This window comes from Triturus cristatus, chromosome 4_2, assembly GCF_964204655.1.
Source record: "Triturus cristatus chromosome 4_2, aTriCri1.1, whole genome shotgun sequence".
NCBI classification, from domain to species: Eukaryota; Metazoa; Chordata; class Amphibia; order Caudata; family Salamandridae; genus Triturus; species Triturus cristatus.
This window is the reverse complement of record NC_140586.1, coordinates 397,546,315-397,571,138: the sequence shown is the minus strand read 5'-3', so window position 1 is coordinate 397,571,138 and position 24,824 is coordinate 397,546,315.

Here is a 24,824-nt window from a genome sequence, read left to right as displayed (position 1 = left end):
TACGGTAAGCTCAACGTACGCGTATGGTAGAAAAAAAAAATAAAAAAAAGAAATGAAATTCAGATTTAAGAGTTTAGATATTAGGGGGCTCTAAAAAGAGCCGTTGTGTTTATGAAGTGATTTGATTTTTTAGTGGTACCTACAAGTAAGTACCGATGCAGAGTCTAAGGTTCAAGAGGAAGACTCTGTTCCCTTCATCATTGAAGTGCACACCATCTCCTCTATAAATGTCTTGCATGTCGTAACGCAAGTTGTTGTGGTAAATGGAACCCATACCATAGTCTCTGAGGAAAGCAGAAACAGATTTGTTGACGTGCTTTCTTGCTTTGTCAATCTGCGAACAAAAATGATTGGACCAGTTCCATTTTTGCCTTTGGCATATGTTAGAAAAGACAAAGGCAGTTTTAGGGAAAAGTGAAAACAGTTGTGCAAAGGTGTCCTTCATAAGCATTTCCAGACCTACCCCAGTCAAAGTGCCTAGGTCATTGCCACCACAGTGCACTATTATGAGGTCAGGGTGTTGGATTTGCATGAAGGATTTCACCAATGGCATCAATTGGTGCCACTTTAACCCTCTCTGACCAATCCATTTAATGTCTACATTTGGCAAAGCAAGGTCTCTCACCATATCTGTTTTCTCTGCATACTTTTCACTCCAGAAGACATAGCTGTGCCCTACAATCCACACTGTGAACATCTTCAAAGGAGAAATGGATGCACTCAGGAGGTGAAATTCAGTAGAATGGTAAAAAGAAATGAAAGACAGTTTGGAAATGGAGGCATACATATTTTTTTTATAAAAAAAAGAACTGATTGGCTGTTTCATACCATTCTAGAATAAAAACTAGGCTGTATGTGTAAATTAATAGAAGCATGTTTTGTATTGGTACAGAAAAATGTGTTACCAAAGAACAGTACTATGGATTTGCTGTTAGGTTTGAAAAGTCAAGCACTCTTGCACTGTGGAATTGAAACATTGTTTGGTGAACTTCTGACCTAACTCCACACAGCAGTGTTCCATGAGCTGTTGCTATGGTAGCAGGCAGAAATCAAGTTGGGGGAAGGGTACTAGGCAGAAGTCAAGCTGGGGGAAGGGTACTTTTCGAAAAGGGTTGGTTTTCAACCAATAGAAATGTGTGATTACATTTGAAAAAAAGGGGGAAGAACTGAGATTTGAAATTAACATGTATATGTGTGGAAAAAGAGAGGGAAAGTTTGCCATTATCTGGTTCTGCTGAGAGGAGAGAGGTGTAAAGAACAGAGATCCTGGCTCTGATAATCTGCTGTTTGAGTGCCACATTTCTTTCACAACTAACTAATTTTAAAGGTGAGTTTAGAGTTTGAGAGGGGATGTATATGGTAAATTAAGAAATGAATAATAGAAATGGAATTCCTTTTGTTGAAGTTGTGTTTATCATTTTGTGTTTTGGGAGAAATTTAAATGTGAGGAACATGTAAAATAATATGGACTATGTTTTCACCATAAAATAAGGTGTACTGGTAAAAATAAGGAATACTTTAAGGGTTTGAGGTTGCACTCAGTAATGCAAATACATACAGCATCAGTAAGGCTGGTTGCCCTTGCTGGAGTGTAGGCAGTCACCCATGTTACAAATGGTGCTGGTTTGAAAAAGCAGTTTGGACATGTGCTGTTTTCAGAATCTGAAAAGTGGATTCAAGATGTGTCAGTCTGTAAAAGTGTTTATCACTTGCCAAAAAAAAGAAAAGTAAGTGTGCTTTCAAATTGGCAAAGAAATTTCGTTTTGTGACTAATGTGAAAACATGACTCTGTGTGCAAAGAGGAATTACAGGCAGAGATTTATTGCGTATTGCTCTGGTGATTTCACAATTGCATTAGATGGAAAGGGGGAGCCATTTTTTTGTGTAGAAGCAGACTCTTAGCACACACCCAGCTGCTTATCCTCTGGAATCATGCACAGTATTCACAACCGAGTGGGGTTTGAGGTTTCAGTCAGTAATGCAAATACATTCAGCATCACTAAGGCTGGTTGCCCTTGCTGGAGTGTAGTCAGTCACCCAGGTTACACATGGTGCTGTCTGAAAAAGCAGTTTGGACATGTGCTTTTTTAAGAATCTAAAAAGTGGATTCAAAATGTGTCAGTCTGTAAAAGTGTTTATCACTTGCCAAAAAAAAGAGTAGTAAGTGTGCTTTCAAATTGGCAAAGAAATTTCGTTTTGTGACTAATATGAAAACATGACTCTGTGTGCAAAGAGGAATTACAGGCAGAGATTTATTGCGTATTGCTCTGGTGATTTCACAGTTGCATTAGATGGAAAGGGTGAGCCATTTTTTTGTGTAGAAGCAGACTCTTAGCACACACCCAGCTGCTTATCCTGTAGAATCATGCATAGTATTCACAACCGAGTGGGGTTTGAGGTTTCAGTCAGTAATGCAAATACATTCAGCATCACTAAGGCTGGTTGCCCTTGCTGGAGTGTAGTCAGTCACCCAGGTTACACATGGTGCTGGTCTGAAAAAGCAGTTTGGACATGTGCTTTTTTAAGAATCTAAAAAGTGGATTCAAAATGTGTCAGTCTGTAAAAGTGTTTATCACTTGCCAAAAAAAAGAGTACTAAGTGTGCTTTCAAATTGGCAAAGAAATTTTGTTTTGTGACTAATGTGAAAACATGACTGTGTGCAAATAGGAATTACAGGCAGAGATTTATTGCGTATTGCTCTGGTGATTTTACATTTGCATTAGATGGAAAGGGGGAGCCATTTTTTTGTATGCAGAAGCAGACTCTTAGCACACAGCCAGCTGCTTATCCTGTGGAATCATGCACAGTATTTACAACCGAGTGGGGTTTGAGGTTTCAGTCAGTAATGCAAATACATTCAGCATCACTAAGGCTGGTTGCCCTTGCTGGAGTGTAGTCAGTCACCCAGGTTACACATGGTGCTGGTCTGAAAAAGCAGTTTGGACATGTGCTTTTTTAAGAATCTAAAAAGTGGATTCAAAATGTGTCAGTCTGTAAAAGTGTTTATCACTTGCCATAAAAAAGAGTAGTAAGTGTGCTTTCAAATTGGCAAAGAAATTTCGTTTTGTGACTAATAAGAAAACATGACTCTGTGTGCAAAGAGGAATTACAGGCAGAGATTTATTGCGTATTGCTCTGGTGATTTCACAGTTACATTAGATGGAAAGGGGGAGCCATTTTTTTGTGCAGAAGCAGACTCTTAGCACACACCCAGCTGCTTATCCTGTGGAATCATGCACAGTATTCACAACCGAGTGGGGTTTGAGGTTTCAGTCAGTAATGCAAATACATTCAGCATCACTAAGGCTGGTTGCCCTTGCTGGAGTGTAGTGAGTCACCCAGGTTACATATGGTGCTGGTCTGAAAAAGCAGTTTGGACATGTGCTTTTTTAAGAATCTGAAAAGTGGATTCAAAATGTGTCAGTCTGTAAAAGTACTTATCACTTGCCAAAAAAAAGACTAGTAAGTGTGCTTTCAAATTGGCAAAGAAATTTCGTTTTGTGACTAATGTGAAAACATGACTCTGTGTGCAAAGAGGAATTACAGGCAGAGATTTATTGCGTATTGCTCTGGTGATTTCACAGTTGCATTAGATGGAAAGGGGGAGCCATTTTTTTGTGCAGAAGCAGACTCTTAGCACACACCCAGCTGCTTATCCTGTGGAATCATGCACAGTATTCACAACCGAGTGGGGTTTGAGGTTTCAGTCAGTAATGCAAATACATTCAGCATCACTAAGGCTGGTTGCCCTTGCTGGAGTGTAGTCAGTCACCCAGGTTACACATGGTGCTGGTCTGAAAAAGCAGTTTGGACATGTGCTTTTTTAAGAATCTGAAAAGTGGATTCAAAATGTGTCAGTCTGTAAAAGTGTTTATCACTTGCCAAAAAAAAGAAAAGTAAGTGTGCTTTCAAATTGGCAAAGAAATTTCGTTTTGTGACTAATGTGAAAACATGACTCTGTGTGCAAATAGGAATTACAGGCAGAGATTTATTGCGTATTGCTCTGGAGATTTCACATTTGCATTAGATGTAAAGGGTGAGCCATTTTTTTTGTGTAGAAGCAGACTCTTAGCACACACCCAGCTGCTTATCCTCTGGAATCATGCATAGTATTCACAACCGAGTGGGGTTTGAGGTTTCAGTCAGTAATGCAAATACATTCAGCATCACTAAGGCTGGTTGCCCTTGCTGGAGTGTAGTCAGTCACCCAGGTTACACATGGTGCTGGTCTGAAAAAGCAGTTTGGACATGTGCTTTTTTAAGAATCTAAAAAGTGGATTCAAAATGTGTCAGTCTGTAAAAGTGTTTATCACTTGCCAAAAAAAAGAGTAGTAAGTGTGCTTTCAAATTGGCAAAGAAATTTCGTTTTGTGACTAATATGAAAACATGACTCTGTGTGCAAAGAGGAATTACAGGCAGAGATTTATTGCGTATTGCTCTGGTGATTTCACAGTTGCATTAGATGGAAAGGGGGAGCCATTTTTTTGTGCAGAAGCAGACTCTTACCACACACCCAGCTGCTTATCCTGTGGAATCATGCACAGTATTCACAACCGAGTGCGGTTTGAGGTTTCAGTCAGTAATGCAAATACATTCAGCATCACTAAGGCTGGTTGCCCTTGCTGGAGTGTAGTGAGTCACCCAGGTTACACATGGTGCGGGTCTGAAAAAGCAGTTTGGACATGTGCTTTTTTAAGAATCTGAAAAGTGGATTCAAAATGTGTCAGTCTGTAAAAGTACTTATCACTTGCCAAAAAAAAGACTAGTAAGTGTGCTTTCAAATTGGCAAAGATATTTCGTTTTGTGACTAATGTGAAAACATGACTCTGTGTGCAAAGAGGAATTACAGGCAGAGATTTATTGCGTATTGCTCTGGTGATTTCACAGTTGCATTAGATGGAAAGGGGGAGACATTTTTTCTGTGTAGAAGCAGACTCTTAGCACACACCCAGCTGCTTATCCTCTGGAATCATGCACAGTATTCACAACCGAGTGGGGTTTGAGGTTTCAGTCAGTAATGCAAATACATACAGCATCAGTAAGGCTGGTTGCCCTTGCTGGAGTGTAGGCAGTCAACCAGGTTACACATGGTGCTGGTCTGAAAAAGCAGTTTGGACATGTGCTGTTTTCAGAATCTGAAAAGTGGATTCAAGATGTGTCAGTCTGTAAAAGTGTTTATCACTTGCCAAAAAAAAGAAAAGTAAGTGTGCTTTCAAATTGGCAAAGAAATTTCGTTTTGTGACTAATATGAAAACATGACTCTGTGTGCAAAGTGGAATTACAGGCAGAGATTTATTGCGTATTGCTCTGGTGATTTCACAGTTGCATTAGATGGAAAGGGTGAGCCATTTTTTTTGTGTAGAAGCAGACTCTTAGCACACACCCAGCTGCTTATCCTCTGGAATCATGCATAGTATTCACAACCGAGTGGGGTTTGAGGTTTCAGTCAGTAATGCAAATACATTCAGCATCACTAAGGCTGGTTGCCCTTGCTGGAGTGTAGTCAGTCACCCAGGTTACACATGGTGCTGGTCTGAAAAAGCAGTTTGGACATGTGCTTTTTTAAGAATCTGAAAAGTGGATTCAAAATGTGTCAGTCTGTAAGAGTACTTATCACTTGCCAAAAAAAAGAGTAGAAAGTATGCTTTGCAATTGGCAAAGAAATTTTGTTTTCTGTCTAATTTCAAAGCATGACTTTGTGTGCACACAGGAATTATTTTTAGATATTTAATTTGTGAAGGTGTTATTGTGATTTTCATTTATAGGAAAGGGGTTTATAGTATTTTAAGATTTCTAAAGAACATAAAAAATGTAGTAATATATTTAAATAAAATAAAGGAATTTTTTTTTAGTTTTTTTCAGGTATTGCTGAAGAGCAGTGAACAAAATTTAAGATGCCTACAAAATCCAGACTAAAGAAAGACCACAAAAAAAAACTATATTTGAAGACAACTGGAGGACCTAAGTTAGTTGGAGATGCTCATGTTGGGAAAAAGAAAAAATCTTCTGGTAAGCAGACAAAAGATTTTTTAAAGAACATATTCAAAAAAAGGAAAAATGTACAAAATGTCTGTACTGGAAAGAATGTTTTCAATAGAAAAGGACAAGAAAAAATTGAGAATTTAGTTAATGCAAATATACCTTCTGTAAATATAAAGATTAACTTAAACAGAAAAACAGCGTTTAAAGAGATACGTAGAAAAATGTTTTAGAGAAGAGTTATGTCCAATTTGATAAAGGATGTGAAGAAATATAAGCAAAAGGCAAAATTTTACAAGAGAAAAAAAGAAATTGAAGCCATTGCAGCAAAGGCATTAGAATTAAAAAGGAAACTATTCATTTTAATTTTGAATAGGATGCGTACATTAGATAAAATGGTTAATGTACTGAAATCACAAAGCAAAAGGAAAAGAGTAGTGAACAGAACAAACTTTTGTAAAGTGTTTTTAGGAAAATGGATGCATAGTTCAAGTAGTGAACCTTTTTTTAATGAAGAGAGCTATTTTCAAAGTAATAGTTTGCTGCATGCAGTTGACACCAGAGGTCGTGCTTACGAAGTGAAAAATGGTTGCATAATGGAGAAGGAGATAATGGTTCCAAGAGATGAGGTACAAGTGATGGCGGATGAGGCTATGGGGAGACGTCCTAAAGCCCCAGTGTACACTTGGAATTGTAGTAGTATTTGCACTGTGCGTCAGGAATCTATTGATAAATTTCGTGAGTTTCTAAGAGAATATAGTAAAAAAAGTGTAAAACAGAAGATTAAGGTGCTTCAAAGTCTAGATCCATGCAGAGTGAGAGAGAATACTGGTTTGCAGGGTCATTCTCTGGCTTGTCTATCTAGAAAAGTGTGTAATAGTATTTTCCATCATTTTAGGATGCTGGCTGTTCATCATACTGAAATGAGAAAGTTTGTGAGACGGTTGTATTTTGCTAAAAGTCCAGCAATAAAGTTAGATGAATTGAATAGGGCTCTGTTCCGTGGGTCAGTATCAGATGTAGAGAAGGTTGTTGATGAAATTCAGTTTTGTTACTTTGGTCCTGAACAAAACAGTGCAGAAAAGGACACAGTAAATGAGGAAGAAGTGGAAGAGAATGTAGAACCATTTGTAAGTAAGACATTTAATGATCACATAACAAAATTTGAAAAAATCTCTAATGAAAGACCAAATATTACTTGTATTTGTTGCCGCAGAACTCATTATAGAAAACAAACCAGGTATGTTGATCTCTATAGAAAAAGTGAAAATGAAGATAATTATAAGTGGAAGGATTTTGCCACATATATATTTCTTGAAAATTGTTTTGAATTGGGTGAAGTTCAGCGTATTTGTAAATACTGTTACAACAAATTAGAAGAAAATAGAATGCCGACCAGAGCTGTACATAATAATTTAGAATTGGATGTTATTCCTGCCGAACTTTCTGAATTAAATACTTATGAGTCTATACTTATTCAATGTGTTCATCCGTTCCAGACCAAAGTACGTATGGAGCCCAAAACTGGTAAATTACCTCCTTCAGATTTACTGAGAGGTTTAAAAGGTAGAGTGGTGTATTTGCCCTTGGATTTGAAAAAAAATATGGAAACTATTGATGCAGATACTTTGGAAACTGAACCATTAGTTATTCTGGTTAATGGTGTACCTACAAAGAATAAGAAGATTTGGCAGGAGCTGGTAGATGTACGGAAAGTACAAAGAGCAAATTTGTATTTGAAAAGGAATAACAAATGGTATGAATCAATTTATATAGAAGAAGAAGAAGAAGAAGATTTACAAGAAGACACAGAAACACCAACTGGACAAATTGAAAAAGTGGACAAGTCAAAGGAAGAAGAAATTTATGAACATTTTAGCATACATCCTCTTCATTCAAAAGAAGTTATGGGAGACAATATTGATCTGTTTCAGATGAAGAAAGCAAAAGGAACTCCCGTGAGTGTATGGGAGGAGAGCTTGGAAGCTCGATGTTTTCCCCAGCTGTTTCCTAAAGGAAAAGGAGGACGATACGATGAACGTCCAGAACAGATTCCAGCTTCTGAGTATCGGACTACAAGACTATATGCTGAGGATCCCAGATTTTGACAAAGTATTCCTTATTTGTTCCATCTTTTATTTGAAAGCGACTTGTCTGCACTGTCTTATGCAGTAAATCCCATTTTAAAAAGTGGAGTACATTTACAAAATGTGTCTGCTAAGGATTTTATGGAGAAAGTGCAGCACCGAGATGATCATTTGGAAACACAACTGATCAATCTGATGGCTTGTCAGCGTGGGACAAATGAGTATTGGTACCGACGCCATGGTGAATTAAAATGCATGTTACGGAATTTAGGAACACCAACATGGTTCCTTACCCTAAGCTGTGCTGAGTACGCTTGGGATGATTTACTGGATTTTCTACGAGAGGCAAATTCAAACATTAAAAACATCGAATACAAGACAGCAGGAGAACTGTGCTCATTGGATCCGGTTAATGTTTGCAGATATTTCAATCATAGATTTGAGGCTATGATGTCCTTCATCTGCAATAAAAAAAATCCACCTCTAGGAGAAGTAGTGGATTTCTTTTGGAGAAAAGAGTACCAGGCAAGAGGTGCTCCTCATATTCATATGCTGTTGTGGATCAAGGATGCCCCAAAGTTTGGAACAGATGCTGATGAAGCAGTGTTATCTTACATTGAAGAATATGCAACATGTGCTATACCAAAAAGCACAGAAGAGAAAAAGTTAAAGGAGCAAGTTTTACGTTTCCAAAGTCATCGGTGTGGAAAATACTGTCGACGGAAATACAAGAGCAAAGATAAATACTACACTAAATGTCGATTTGGATTTCCTAGACCTGTTCTTTCAAATGGAAGAGTAAACAGTTTTATGTCATCTGTGAGACATACTATCACAAGAAAATCCCCTAAGAATACCTACAACCTTAAAAGAAAAGAAGAATCAAAAAATATAAATGACTACAACCCAGTCATTTTATCCATGTGGAATGCTAACATGGATATACAGTATGTAGCTGACAATTCCATTGCTGTTGCTCGATATGTAACGTCTTACATTACTAAATCAGAAAAAACTGAATTGAAAGAAATGTGGGAAGAGATTTCTCACGAGAAGACTGTCAGTAAGAAGCTGTACAGTTTCAGTTTAAAGATGTTATCGCATCGAGAAATTGGATCCTACGAATGTTCAGATAGGTTATCTTCTGCAAGTCTCTACTCGAAATCAAGAAGAAGAATTTGGGCAAGTTTAGGCCTTGCAGCAATGAGAAATCGGGTACTGAAATCTGTTGGAGAAATTGAATATTTGGCCGAGAATGACCCAGAAAGTACAGATATTTTTAAATCAAACATGTTGGACACATATTATCCCAAGAGAAGTCATCATCTGGAGAACATGTGTCTCTATGAAGTGCTGCAGAACTACATTTATTCACGGAAAGCCGCAGAAGACATCAACAATGGAAAATATAAAGTCATTGGTGAGGAAGGATGTTTGGTGAAGCAAACAAAAGGAAGTTTGATAAATCACAGGAAGCTGAGTTGCGACACTACTGACAAAAAGGAATTTTACTACTTGGCTCTTTTACAGCTGTTTAAACCATGGCGTACAGAGGATGAACTACTGGGAGAATTTCAAAGCTATGAAGATTCTTTTAATGCTTGCAAAGACAGCATACAATGCAGTACATTCTCAACTTATCTGCAAATGTTAAATGAAGAAATTGAACAGGAAACTACAATTGCAGCTGAAGTAGCTAGAGACAGTTCTCAGGACAGCCAAAGTTCAGGAACACTCGGCCAAGATCCCCTAGGACAACCAATCGTTGAAAATGAAGCATCAATAGCCATGAATGAAGTGGAAACGGCTATGAATCAAGCTGAACAAGAATTTATAGACTTACAAAATTTGGAAAGACAACTGAATGAAGAGCAGCAACAAATTTATGAAGAGATCAGAAGCAAAATTGATCACGGATTTCAACATGAAAAAAAAGAGTGCTCATGCACATCATTTCATCCAATCAGGATGTATGTAAGTGGACAAGCTGGAACTGGAAAAAGTTTCTTAATAAAAGTCATCAGAAGCTACCTACAGCAAAAAACGGATTCTACTTTGTCTTGTGTGGTTACTGCTCCAACTGGGTTAGCAGCCTATAACATAAAAGGAATCACCTTACATCGTTTGCTAATGTTACCAGTGGAGCATGAGAACAAAATACAATACAACAAGCTAACTGGAGAAGCATGCTTGGAAGTTTCAAGAGTATTGAAGAAGATGCAAGTTCTCATTATTGATGAGGTGAGCATGGTATCAAACTTAATGCTTGCCTTTGTGCATTTGAGAATGCAGCAAATTCTAAGGACAGACTATGACGTGTTATTTGGTGGAAAACATGTCATAGTTTTTGGGGATCTTCTACAGCTTACTCCAGTTAAAGGACAACCAGTGTTTAATACTGTGACACATGAAGACACAAAGAAGTCATTGGGAAGCATTGGTAATGCAAATATTTGGTCCTTCTTTGAGTACAAGGAACTTACTACTAATATGAGGCAAGCAAACGATGAAGAATATGGAAGTATTCTGAAAGATATCAGGATTGGACTACTCACTGAAGCAGGCACAAAAGCATTACAGAGTCGGTTGCTACATAATTTATTTCCAAAGGAAGAAATAGTTGCAGAGAAGATATACAAGAACATTGCAGAAAAGAAAAGTGTCATCTGCTTAATGCCAACTCTACGTGAATGCTCAATATTCAATGAGGAGCTTTTGAAATTGGAAAAGGAAGATATCAGGAAATTGGAAGCAGTGGATAAAATTGAGGATGGAAGAATTACTATCACATTAACAGGCACACTGAAAAATAAATTGGATTCACTAGAGAAGAACATTTCCAAAACAGCTGGATTAGAAAAAAATCTATATGTTTGCATGAACTGTAGAGTATTTTTAAGGAGAAATTTGGATGTTGAAAAAGGTTTAGTTAATGGAGCTATGGGAAGAGTTGTGGGTTTTATTAATTATCAGAAAAAAGATGGAATTGAATGTTTAAAAATAAAATTTGATCAGATAGAAGAAGTTAAAGACATTTGTCGTTGTTCAGTTCGTTTCATGCTTGTGAAAGACTTATATGTACGTAGGAAGCAGTTTCCGTTTTCTCTAGCATATGCTGTAACTATTCACAAGTCTCAAGGATTGACTGTAGATTGTGCATTTGTGAACATTGGTTCAACTGTGTTCAAAGAAGGTATGGCATATGTTGCTTTGTCACGAGTGAAAACATTATCAGGTTTATTCATGATAGACTTTGATGACTCAAAAGTTAGTGCTGATACAAATTGTGTAAAGGAGTATAATAGATTAAGAAGAAGCTATGCCCCTCATTTAGGTCAGTATCCTGTGTTGGAGAAACGTGTAGTTTCTCGTAAAAGGAGAAATGAGAATATCTGTAATGAAGATGTAGAGAGGAGGAAAAAAAAGAGGAGTGATGTAATTGCAAGCAAAAAGAAAAAGGAAAATGAAGAACAGGTTGTAGGATGTCATTTTGAAAATAGCTCTGGTGTCCACTGCTACGCTAATGTAGTGCTGAATGTTGCATTTTATCTGGAAAGTGTGCAAGAGCAGATAATAGTAAATCAGGGAAAAAGATTCTGTTCTGAGTTGAGTCTCCTTTTTCAACAGCTGAGTAATGATAAAACTCAAATAGAAAGTGCTACTGAAATTAGAAAACTTTTAGATGTATGTTCAGGACGAACACAGTTTTCTCAAAATGTACAGCAAGACGCACAGGAATTCTTGATGTTTTTTCTTCAGGTACTGGAAGAAGAAGGGGTTCCCATTGAAAATGTATTTGGTCTCTCTTATAAATGGGAACATAGTTGTGAAAACTGTTACAATATATGTGGCTCTAATGTTGATTCTGAAAGGTTTATTTATTTAACATTGCCAGAAAGTAAAACAGTCACTTTTGCTAAATTAGTTAAAGATGCTAATCATAGCATGGAATGCAGTGAGTGTCAATCTGATATGTTTTCAACGTTAATTTTAAAGGAATACGGACAATATGTAATTTTAATGATGCAACGCTGTAAAGCTGATGGTTCAAAATTAGATACTTTAATAAAGAAGTTTACAGGATAGCAATTATCAATTTCAGGAAAAACTTTTGTAACAGTTGCAATAATTTTCCATGAAGGACCTACTGTAACTTCTGGACATTACACAGTTTATCTTAAATGTGAAAAAGGCTGGACACTGTGTAATGATTCCCAATTGATTTTTAAGCAACGTTTGCCTTTTGATTTAGCAAATTCCTATCTAATCTTCCTGAAACCTAAATTTTAGAGAGATTTGGCAACATCTGTACAAAACAATTTTACCATTTTATTGGATTACCATTGGAATTTTCAAAAAAAACGATTTTACAAATTATCATTTTGCCTAATGGAAAGGTAACCAATTGTAATGTGGACTTTTTCAATTTTTAATGAAACTTTGGAAAACCAAAAATTTAGACAAAATCGGTAACATCTGCACAATTTAAATTTTGGAATGTTATTGGATTGCCATTGGAAATGTATTCAAAAAAGATTTTTAAAATTACTATTTGGCCATGCGGAAAGGTAAACAATTCTATTGTGGACTTATTTAATTATTAATTAATCTTTCGGAAACCAAAATGTTACAGACAATCGGTGAGATCTGTACAATTTAAACTTTAGATTTTTATTGGATTACCATTGGAAATTTAATCAAAAAAGAATTTTAAAATTACTATTTGGCCTAAAGGAAATGGAACCAGATGTATTGTGGAGTTATGTGAGATATATTTTTGTGATTATACTTCTGAAACAAAAATGTCAGACGGTATTTTAAAGAAATAAGTATTGATATTAGATGATATTTTTTAAGAATATTATGCATTTCTATAAAGTTATGTTTATGCAAAAAGAGATTGTGGGCTGTTTTAAAACAATCTTTGAGATTGTTAATTTTTTTTTGCCCGCTGTTAAATGATGAATGCAATTGCTTCCACAATTTATAGTGAAATGCAATATATTCTGAAAACAGCAAAAAAAAGGCAAAAAATGTTTTTGAAAAATATGTAAATATGTGTACTGTATTATAATATGTTTTATTAAATATTAATACTTTTTTCTTTTTTTCAGATTGAGAAAGAAAATTTTCGAAAACTAGAACCATTTTTAAAGCAATTAAAATTAAATTTAAATTAATAAATATTTTTTTGAGTGGGTATGGTAAGTCAAAAATTTCATGGTCCCTTTTTTCCACTTCTCCACAATCACATTTTCAGTTTTTCATTGTAGTCTCTCAAGGACCTTGTAATGTGATAATTGATTTTTAGTGTTTTTAAAAAAAAAAAAAAAAAAAAAATTACGCGTACGCGTACGGTAAAAAAAAAATCAAAAAAAAGTTTTAAAAACATATATAAAAAATAGTTGAAAGGTAAGGTTGGCTCTTACAAGAGCTGTTGTGTTCATGCAGGGACAGAGGAAAGAAAGAAGGGGAATATTAGTCGGTACGACAAATGTGCTGATCTATTTTATTGTTCACTAGGGAAACACTGGTCTCCCTATGACAAATTAGATCATGACAAGTGGCGCACCGTATTTCAACCCTCACAAACCGATGGTTTGTTTCCAGAGGAGTAGAAAAAGGAGATGCTCCCACCACAGATGAAGGGCTCACCTGACCTGCCGAAGATGGACTCGGCCCTGCAGATGATGGACCAGGCTGAGCTGCTGTGGATGTGCTTGGTTGACTTACTGAAGGGTTACCTTCAGTATGTCGAGCATGTGTCCTTCTGTGTACATCTTTAAGGTGTCTCAACATGGTGTGATTCCCGAAGGAATACTTCTTGTTGGGATTCCCTCTTGAAAGTACACGGCCACACAGCTTACAAGTCACTAAGGGTGCATTTACCTTTTTCTTGCCCTCTGGAAAAGTAAAATACTCCCATATGAAAGAGGTCTTTTGTTTCCTCCTTCTCTGCCTCAAGGTAGTGCTGCTAGCCTCACTCTCAGAAGAGCTCTGCTGTTCTGCCATCGTATCACAAAGACAACCCAGCTCCTTCTCCCAAGGGATCACAAGCAGAAATGAGGGGAATGGGTGTGGTGTAGGAGAGTTCTAGAACTGAAAGTAGTTTCAACCAATCAAAAGTTGTGTTTCATGATCACATGACCCACCGTGCGCGTACGTTACGCTTACGGTGCGCTTACGGTGCGCTTACGGCAAAAGTACGCATGCGCGTAAAAAAGACACGCGCTCGCGCGCATGCGCATAACAGTCACTCCCCAACACTTCCGCGTAACGTGCGCGTGTAGCGTACACGCCTACGCACCCCACGCGCAGTACGCGCGGCTACGCAAATTGCGTAACTATACGCAAACAGAGTAGATAAATTACGGACATTGCGTAAACCGTACGCTTACCGTACGCTTACCGTACGCGCACTAAAAAAAAAATATATATTTTCAAAGTTATACTAATATATCTTACCTGTTTGGTAAAAAAAAAAAGAGAAAACTTGAAATATTGCAGATTTTTTAGAAAAAAAACATAGTGTTTTAAGAGAATAAAAAGTTTTAAAAAAACTTGTTTTTTTAAAAAAAAAAACACATTTAATATAAGAATTTATAATAAAAAAATCATAAAAAATCAATAAAAAAAAATATGGGAATCACATATGTTATAGCTAAGAATTAGCATTTAAAAAAACATACAAATTCACTGAAAAAACCATGGGTTTCACACACGTTATAGTTAGAAATTAGCATTTAAAAAACCTTGCAAATTCACTGAAAAAACCATAGGTTTCACACATGTTATAGTTAGGAATTAGCATTTAAAAAACCTTGCAAATTCAGTGAAAAAACCATAGGTTTCACACACGTTATAGTTAGGAATTAGCATTTAAAAAACCTTGCAAATTCAGTGAAAAAACCATAGGTTTCACACACGTTATAGTTAGCTGGACATTTCACTCGTAAAAAACCAATGAAATTTCCCCGTTATAGTTAGTTAAGCTAACTATAACTCGCGCGCCCGCAATGCACTGCTGATGACGTCACATATTACATCACTCATGACATGGTCAGTGACATCACTCATGACATCACTGATGACATCTCAAATGACATCACTGATGACATCACTGATTTTACGACCGCCAGTAGATTATATATATATATATATATATATATATATATATATATATATATATATATATATATATTCACTGAAAAAACCATAGGTTTCACACATGTTATAGTTAGCTGGACATTTTACTGATAAAAAACCAATGAAATTCCCCCGTTATAGTTACTGTAGGCAACTATAACTCACGCGACCGCAATCCTCTGCTGATGCTAATACTGTATTTAGACACTTATTTGCCCATATCTTCTTCCATTAAATTTTAGCTATACATATATTACAAATATTTTTTTTTCATAAAGACACATATGTCATCAGCAGAGGATTACGGTCGCGTGAGTTATAGTTGCCTACAGTAACTATAACGGGGGAATTTCATTGGCTTTTTATCAGTAAAATGTCCAGCTAACTATAACATGTGTGAAACCTATGGTTTTTTCAGTGAATTAGCAAGGTTTTTTAAATGCTATTTCCTAACTATAACGTGTGTGAAACCTATGGTTTTTTCAGTGAATTTGTACGGTTTTTTAAATGCTAAGTTACTTTACGCCATTTGTGGCGTGCGCGCCCACTTAACGCAGTTCGTTCCGTGCACGGTTTTTATCAACTTTAATAAGCCCTGTACATTTGGTGGCCTTCGGCCACCAAAAGCACAGGGGGTGAGGTCAATGTGGATAGTGTTTTTTTTATTTCGATTTTATAATTTCATGTTGCCAAAATTACGTTTTTTTTCTCTATTAATAAGCCCTGCACATTTGGTGGCCTGCGGCCACCAAAAGCACAGGGGGTGGGGTAAGTGTGGATAGTGTTTTTTTTATTTTTATTTTTTTACCGTAAGCGTACGGTAAGCTTACGGTAAGCGTACGGTAAGCGTACCCCGCGAAATTGCCGAAAAAAAAATAAAACCATTTTTGCTCTTGGGGGATGTTTGGGGACTCCCTCAACATGACTATGTGGGAGGGAGTTGTCAAAACAGCCCCGTAACATGTTTTTGGCCATCATGTTTGATAAACAACACTCAGTGCGAGAGACAAAATGGCGGACGCCGCTTCCTGGTTTCGGCCGATTCGAATGTTTACTAAGATCTAAGAGCCAATCAGAATCGCGCTCGCGCACGCCACCGTAAGCTTACGGTAAGCGTACGGTAAGCGTACGGTAAGCGTACCGTAAGCGGGCTCAGATATATATATTGATTTAAAGGCTATTTTCTCAGAATCTACTGAACAGATTTACACCAAACCTACAAAAGGCACTTCCTTGACCTAGGGACTACCTCTCTGCCAAATTTCTAGTAATTCTGTTCATCCGTTCGGGCTGTAGCTCGTTCTAAAGGTCCTATGGAAAAATGCATGGGAAAAACGCGTTTTGGGACCCCCCTTTTATCTCAGCCCCCGCTTGACGAATCCCCCCGAGACTTTCAGGGTAGGAGCGGAGCGTAGCGCCCCACCTATTTTGAGAAATTCGCGAGGATTCGTCGACCGGCGCCAAAGTTATTCAAAATAGAATGTTGAGGTTTTCCTATGGAAACGTGGTCCTAACTATAACTACCTACTGGCGACCGCCAGTAGGTAATATATATAAATATATATATATATATCAAAATATCATCAGCATATGCTGTATATTTTATATTCAAACTTTTAAATTGAAAACCCGGAAAGGCTGGAGATCGGCAAATTGTTTCTAGTAAGGGTTCTAATGATAGAATGAATAAAAGTGGAGATAAAGGGCAGCTCTATCTGGTACCTCTATGAAGAGGAAAGTAGTGGGATTGTTTACCATTTATCCAAATAGAGGTAGAGGGTTTGGATTACAATAGCTGAATATATCGGAGAAAATGGGAGCCAAAACCATGCCATTTCAATGCACCGAACATAATTTCCCAATTCACCCAATCGAAAGCCTTCTAGGCGTCTATGGCGCTAAGGGAGAATTACGTTTGGAACCTAAGTGAATGATGTTAAGGAAGGTTCTAGAATTATCTGAAATAGATCTTCCCTTCACAAATCCTGACTGATTATATCTACTAAATCAGGAATAACAGAGATCTTAGAAGAGGCAAAATCCAAAGCAGACAAGAAATCTAGAAAGGATTTGATAGTGGGTTGTGATCGCAATGCTCAGAAGGGAAAAACAAAAGGAAAAGCAAAAGTTGCTGTAGCTAACAATCTTAGGATGATCACCAACTACTCGAATGATGCCTCTGATATAAGAAAAATCTTTGCAAGAAATTGGCACATTTTGAGGTCAGATCCAATAATAGGGAAGGACCTGTCCAAAGCACCCCTAATGACATTCAGGAGAGCAAGATCCCTAAGAAACACTCTAGTCCAGAGCCATTGTGGCAATGAGAAAAGAGTTCAACCACTTGGGGGAGTGGTGGGGTTCTTTCCATGCCTTAGGTGTAGGGCATGTAAGAATAGCAAGAAAGTGTTGGAATATGCAATACCAGGAGTAAAAGAACCCAAAAGAATCAAAAGCCTGATGAACTGTAACACCAGCCACACGGTGTACTGTTTGGTATGTCCGTGTGGCCTACATTACATCGGCAGCACCATCCACCCCACTAGGGTAAGGATTCTAGAACATCTAAGGGCAATACAGAACAGGGATGTCACCTATCCAGTGGCCAGACACTTTGAGATGTGTCACCAAAGCAACAGGGATCTGTTAAGCTTTTTCTGTATAGATCAAGTACCCTTGAATGTAAGAGGGGGGAAACAGACAGTTACTATTGCGCAGATTGAAGTCAAGACACATCATTGACAACCAGACTAAGAAATCAGGAGGTCTCAATAGTGGTGAAGAAATGGCAGTACATCTGTAAAGTTTAATTTGTAAATATTTGCTTTTGTGAATGTTCCTTTTGAAAATAAGTTTTCATTTAATTTAGGACACTAACATCACATTAAGAGTTGGAATCAATCAACCAGTGCAGATACTTAGGGCGGCTGATCATTACTGGTAATATACAGATTGACTAGTATTATGAACCTAGGCCCATTCAGGGCAAAAAAATGGTGAATTTGGTTCATTTGAAACTCATAGCAATGTGTACATTAAAGCCCATTCAGGGCAGAATACTAACTGATTGCTGTACGGATGCTAAATGCCTATGTACACACATTCGCACTGTTACACATTTGCTATACTGTAACAAACAACATGTTTAGTAATGGCCGACACCGCTGACCTTAGTAAGGTTGGTGTCCTTTGTTTGTGTTTAACAATGTACACAGATTTAAGTGTGTCTCATACCGGCGCTGGCCACCATTGACAAAGGCGACAGCCGAAACGCGTCTGGTCGTGTGAGAGAACCCAGAAATAAATCTTGGGAAGCCCGTTCCTGTGAGTGCTTGGTCCATTTATTTGTGCCGCGAGCTGTGGATTTTGTCGATCCGTGCGGTCTCCGTCACCGCACCATTGAGCACCCGATCGCGAGTGAAGGGGAGGAAAGACGGGAATTGAGCGCGATATATATATATATATATATATATATATATATATATATATATATATATATATATATATATATATATAGCAAAATATCATCAGCATGTGCTGTATATTTTATATTCAAACTTTTACATTGAAAACCCGGAAAGGCTGGAGATCGGCAAATTGTTTCTAGTAAGGGTTCTAATGATAGAATGAATAAAAGTGGAGATAAAGGGCAGCTCTATCTGATACCTCTATGAAGAGGAAAGTAGTGGGATTGTTTACCATTTATCCAAATAGAGGTAGAGGGTTTGGAATACAATAGCTGAATATATCGGAGAAAATGGGAGCCAAAACCATGCCATTTCAATGCACCGAACATAATTTCCCAATTCACCCAATCGAAAGCCTTCTAGGCGTCTATGGCGCTAAGGGAGAATTACGCTTGGAACCTAAGTGAATGATGTTAAGGAAGGTTCTAGAATTATCTGAAATAGATCTTCCCTTCACAAATCCTGACTGATTATATCTACTAAATCAGGAATAACAGAGCTAATACAGAGTGCCAATAATTTAGCATAGATCTTACAGTCCGTATTAATCAATGAGATAGGCCTATAATTGCTGCATTTAAAGAGATCTGTACCCTTCTTAAGCAGAGCATAGCCTGAGAGAAAGAGCCTTGTGTCTGTCCTGTGGTAAAAAAATGATTAATAGGAAGTAGTAACTTAGGAATTAAAAGATGACTGAAATGTGAGTAAAAGTTTACAGTAAAGCCATCCGGCCCGGGAGTTTTAACTTTGAGAAGTTGATTAATGGCATTTAGAATTTCTTGCTCAGAAAGTGAAGTATCAAGAGAAGACAAATCTACAGTGCTAACTGGATTTTTAGGGATTGATTGAAAAAATCATCTAATTGTTCAGTTGAAGGTGATGATTCTGGGGTGTATAGGTTTGTATAGTATTCAGAAAAACACTCTCAAATTTTGGAGTTACTAATATTTCTGACCCGGACTGTTATAGCAACAATCTTAGATTTCTGCTTTTTTATTTGAAGGTAATTGGTCAACAGTTTGCCAGCTTTGTTCAGACCACCATACATTTTGTATTAAAACTAAGTAGACTACCACAGGCATTGTCCCAGGATTGTTTGTTGAATTGCAGTTTGGCCTTAATAAGTTTAGATAACGTGTTGTTGCGATTAGAGGAGAAATATATTTGTTCTAAAGCCTTAATCTGATCTAAAAGTTGCTCAGTGTCCCTAAGAGCCCTTCTCTTCTTTTTAGCTACAAAATCTATTATAAAGCCTCTTGCAGTTGCTTTAAAGGCATCCCAAATAAAATTAATTTGTGTGTCTGAGGGAAGATTAGTCGCAAAAAATTCTTGTAGCAATATTGTAAATTGTTCTGTAAATTGTTGGTCCAGTAGAAGGGTGTTGTTAAATCTCTATCTGCTAGTGGGAGGGATGGAGTTAGGGTATTCTAGATCTACAGTAACGGGAGCATGGTCCGAGATGAGAATTTAAACTATCTCAGCATGTCTTAGAAATTGAGGTTTGTGCTGGGTAAAAAATACATAATCTATTCTAGAGTGGGAATTATGAACAGGAGAAAATAAAGTGAATTCCAAAACATCAGGTGTGATGCCCTCCAAACATCGACCAACCCTCTAGAGGATATGGCTCTCTGAAAGGCTCCGGGAATTTTGGTGGGAATAAATCTAGTCTGATATCCTTGATCCAAAAAGGGGTCCATAAGTTGATTACAGTCTCCCCCTACAATAAGATTTTCTGATGCATGGGAAGAAAACAGAGAGGAAAAGTAATTCCAAAATAACAGTTCTACTCTATTTGGACCGTAGAAATTACAAATCGGAAATTGTGTGTTATTTATATCTAACAAAAGCCACCATCCAGCATCATCTTTGAATTCATTCAACAAATAAATATTTAACGATTTATGAAAAAATATAAGGACACCATTTTTGTTATTTACAGCACGGGAACGAAAAATAAATCCCATCCCTGTGTCTTCTAATAGAATTTATGTCTTGTTCTTTATGGTGAGTTTCTTGTAATAAAGCAATTTGACAGTTTAATTTTGATAAATGAGACAAAACCCTTTGCTTTTGAACTGGGTTACGAAGACCTTTAACATTCCATGATACAATGCGTAAATTACTCATAGAGGAGAACGTAAAGAGTAATTAGAGAAGAAAAAATATAAAGACTTACAATAAAAATGAGATTTATCCATCCCTGAGAAGTCCAGTGGAAAATGTTGGAGTACCACAAGAAACAATTTACATAAAGAAAGTGTGCTCCATGGTAGAAGAAATGAAGAAGAGAAATTTAAAGAAAGAAACCAGAAAAAAGGGAATGAAAAGAAGAGGGGAATTAGGGTAGAACAAGGCCCCCCCTGATATAAATAGAAAATAGAGATGACAGAAAGCCATAGGACTTTAGTCATAAAAATGAAGAACAAAAAGGGCAATAATGTTGAGGGGGGAACGAGGAGACGAAAGAAACAGATGCCGCTCAAAAGAGTGAAACACCGAAAAGAACATAGTATCAACAAATGAGGAGGGAACAATATAAAATAAGAAGACATAACAATCACAGTGCTAATGAAACTTACCAAACAGTAAGGGGACAGCATAGCTGAACAAAACGTAGACGTAGAAGAGACTAATTAACAAAGACAACAACATCACAACAAGAGGGAGCCAGGGACCTGTAAAAGATACAAAAAAAGGAATTGGCAACATTTTAAAGGTTACTGAGTTCCACAACTTCTTCCTTGTGCATTTGTGTGAATTTCCTAATCTCTGTGGGGACTGCAAAAGTCAAAGAAGAAGATCCATTCCCTTCGGTAACCAAATAAAATAATTGTTCAACCAGTCATCTCAAATATACCACAAACCATTTGTGTCAATCATACAAAAAACCCAATTACCAATATTTGCAATGCCACAAGACAACCACTGAATAATAATGGAATGCCACCTATATTTTATTTTAAAAAATCTTCTGACCAGACCACAGCATTTGTTTGCGTTGTTTAGCCACTTTATCATCATTAAATCTGAGTATTTTGGAAAATAAGCAATGATCCCTTGTGATCTATGTGAGTTTGAAGCACCAAGGGGACCAATCCTGTGCTAAAAACAGAGTCTCTTCATGTTTCTCCAGCCGACATTGCCATTTACAAAGGAAAAAGCAGTGGGTGCATAAACACCAGAGGGGGAAAAATCCGAGCTCATAAAATGGCCGCCATTAATGGATCGTGCTGGGAGCGGCAAGGAAAAAGCTAATAAAAAGATAATTAGACCAATTCAAGGTTTGTAAACCTACCCTGCCGCTCCCAGGAATCTCCGAAGCCTTCCGATGGGTTAGTGAGCCCCACTGTGCCGGATAATTGTACCTCTGAAGGAGAAAGTTCTTCGGCGTTATGGAGGAAAACTAGTGAGCAGCCATTTTGCGTTGCTGCCACCGCGCGCCTCCCCTCAGGACATTTCTGATTCACCCTGTACTATAACTTTTTTGGACCATGTTTGGTATTGCCAAATAATTCAGCGCATTCATCATTTGCAGACCTGACTGGCCTTTAGGTATGAGTCCTTCCTTTGCCACACCGGGTATGAGGCCAACTGCACAGGAACTAGGCCGTTTGAGAAATACAAAATTGTGTTTAGTCTCTTCACTCTCCAGTTCTGATGAAGACTAAAGCATTTTTCAGTGGTGATGAAATGTCGTTGACATAAAAACATTAGGATCAATGCTCAATAACTGAATGCAACACTTACTTGTATATCAAAACTACATATTCGAATAATGTATTCATCCAATGTTTCTGTATACACACGTGTGCCTCTCTTATCACTCTCTGGGTGCTCTGATGAGCACTGGGCACGTTTTCTGTTCTGAAGTAGTATATAAAGATTTTCAAGTGAATGTTTGCAGCCATTCCCAATGACTCTCACCGTTTTTTGTGAAGCAGCTTTTTTTGCTCCATAAAGGGATTACTTATTAGCCCATGTATGTTTATTTTTCTTTGTGCAAATATGCTCTTTCTGTAAATATGCCCCAAGCCACTTTTGTTTGTGCAACAGGATTCCCCAACAGTCATTGAAAGTTCACCTTGGCGTGTTCTGGTTACAAAAAATGGAAGGAGTTAAGGTAGAGAGGACCAGCTGGGATAATAACCAGTGACCACAGGTCAAATGCAGAGGTCATTGTTCACTGCACTATGCTGCCACACCAAGCAAAACACAATCAATAAAAAACCCATTCTCAAGTATATATTTAACTCCCTCTTTAAGAAAACAAGCTTGTGTGTGTTGGACACAGATCTGGTGGGTTCAGTATCTTTTGGCCAGATGTATCACTGCTTTTAGTGATCACAAATAGGAAGTTGGCCCATTTGCGACCACTAAAAAGTGTTGTAGCATGTACAAAACCATCGTGTGAGTCGCTATTGGTAAGGGACGTGCCAAGGGGATCCCTTTCTAATAGCATGTCATAGGAGGATGTAAATTGTTTAGCGACCGCAAATGCAGTCGCAAAACAATCGCATTTGCCACCAATTACAAGTTGGTGGTAAGCCAATTGACAACGGGAAGGGGACCCCAGGGCACCACTTCCTCTTTGTGTTTGGCAGCTAAAATGTTTTTTCAGAGGAGGAGGTGGTCCCACGGACAACTGCCTCCTCTTAAAAAAATGAAATTGATATATTTCATTTTTATGTTTTAAATACATCCCATTTTTGTTTAAGGAAAATGGAATGCATTTAAAAAAAATGAACTGCTTTATTGAAAAAGCAGCCACAGAAATGGTGGTCTGCTGACCCCAGCAAGTCACCATCCCTGTGAGTGGAGGTAATTCCCAATGGGTCACAAAATGTGACCTGCCTTATGAATATTAATGAGACAGGTCCTTTGTGACCCATTTGGGAGTCGCAAACCCTGAGGATCGTACATCTGGCCCTTTATGTTTATCAGGCTTTGATAGGTGTTCACAAAGTGCTGAAACATAGCCCTTTATAAAGGGAATTGTTTCTCCAGCAACCCAGGACTGACCTTAACCCCACTAAGTACTCTTGCCACCTGATCGATTTTATACCAGCACCACCAGTATTTTAATGTACAGTCCAAAAATAGCCAAAATCACTTAAACCCGGTATTTTTTGCTCCTATCTTCACATTCTTCAAATAGCAAATATAAATAGAAAGCTCTTTTAACTCCTTAGTTGCTAGGCCTCCATCAATTTTTGTCCACATAAGGTATCCACACCAAATGTACGTCCTTTTTTCCCAACATCCTGGGGACTCTAAAGCTACCCAGGGTTTATGGATTCCCCTGGAGGGGACTGCGAAATTAACCAAAATACAGCTGAATGTAGTCTATTTTGGGAAAAATGGGAAACAAGTGCTGAAGAAGAAAGTGTTTGTTTTTCTGCAAATGGCATAAACAATGGGTTTGCTGTATTAAAAGCACCATCTTCCTAGCTTTCAGAAACAGTCAGACTTGAATCAGAAACCCAAATTGTTCAACACATTTTTGGCATTTTACTGGGAGATAGACAATTTTTTCAATTTGTTGTGCTTTCAACCTCCTTCCAGTTAGTGGTGGAAACAGATATGCAAACCATGGTGGATCGGGGAAATCCATTTCTGAAAAGTAGACAAAATTCCCAATTCAGCAAGAGGTCATTTAAAAAAATAAATATTTTTTATTGCTTTTTTCCCATCCAATTTTACAATACCAGCAAGTGTACATAAATAGCTAACATGAAAATCCATAAAGCTAGCCAAAATAAATAGCATTTAATAAATAAAGTAGCAGCACTAATTCAATATAAATTCCGATTTGCAACAGACTCAGGGAATAAAATGATCTAAACTATATTGCTTAATAAAACATATCCAGCCATGTCGTTAAAGCCCCCATATCCTCCTCTGCTTCCTTTTAGCCCGCTTGTCTCTATGTGCAAACAGTGCCTTTTCAAATTGATATACATGCAAAAAGCAATCCTTTTATTGCTGAAAGGTCGAAGGTAACGGATCCAGCCATGATGAAGAGATACACAGCCTAAAAACTGTCATTGCAATAAAAATAATTTCTAATCCTGGGCCCGTATGTATCTCGTTCACCCCCAATAACATAAGTTGTGGTGATGTGATGATTGTACATTTCAAAACT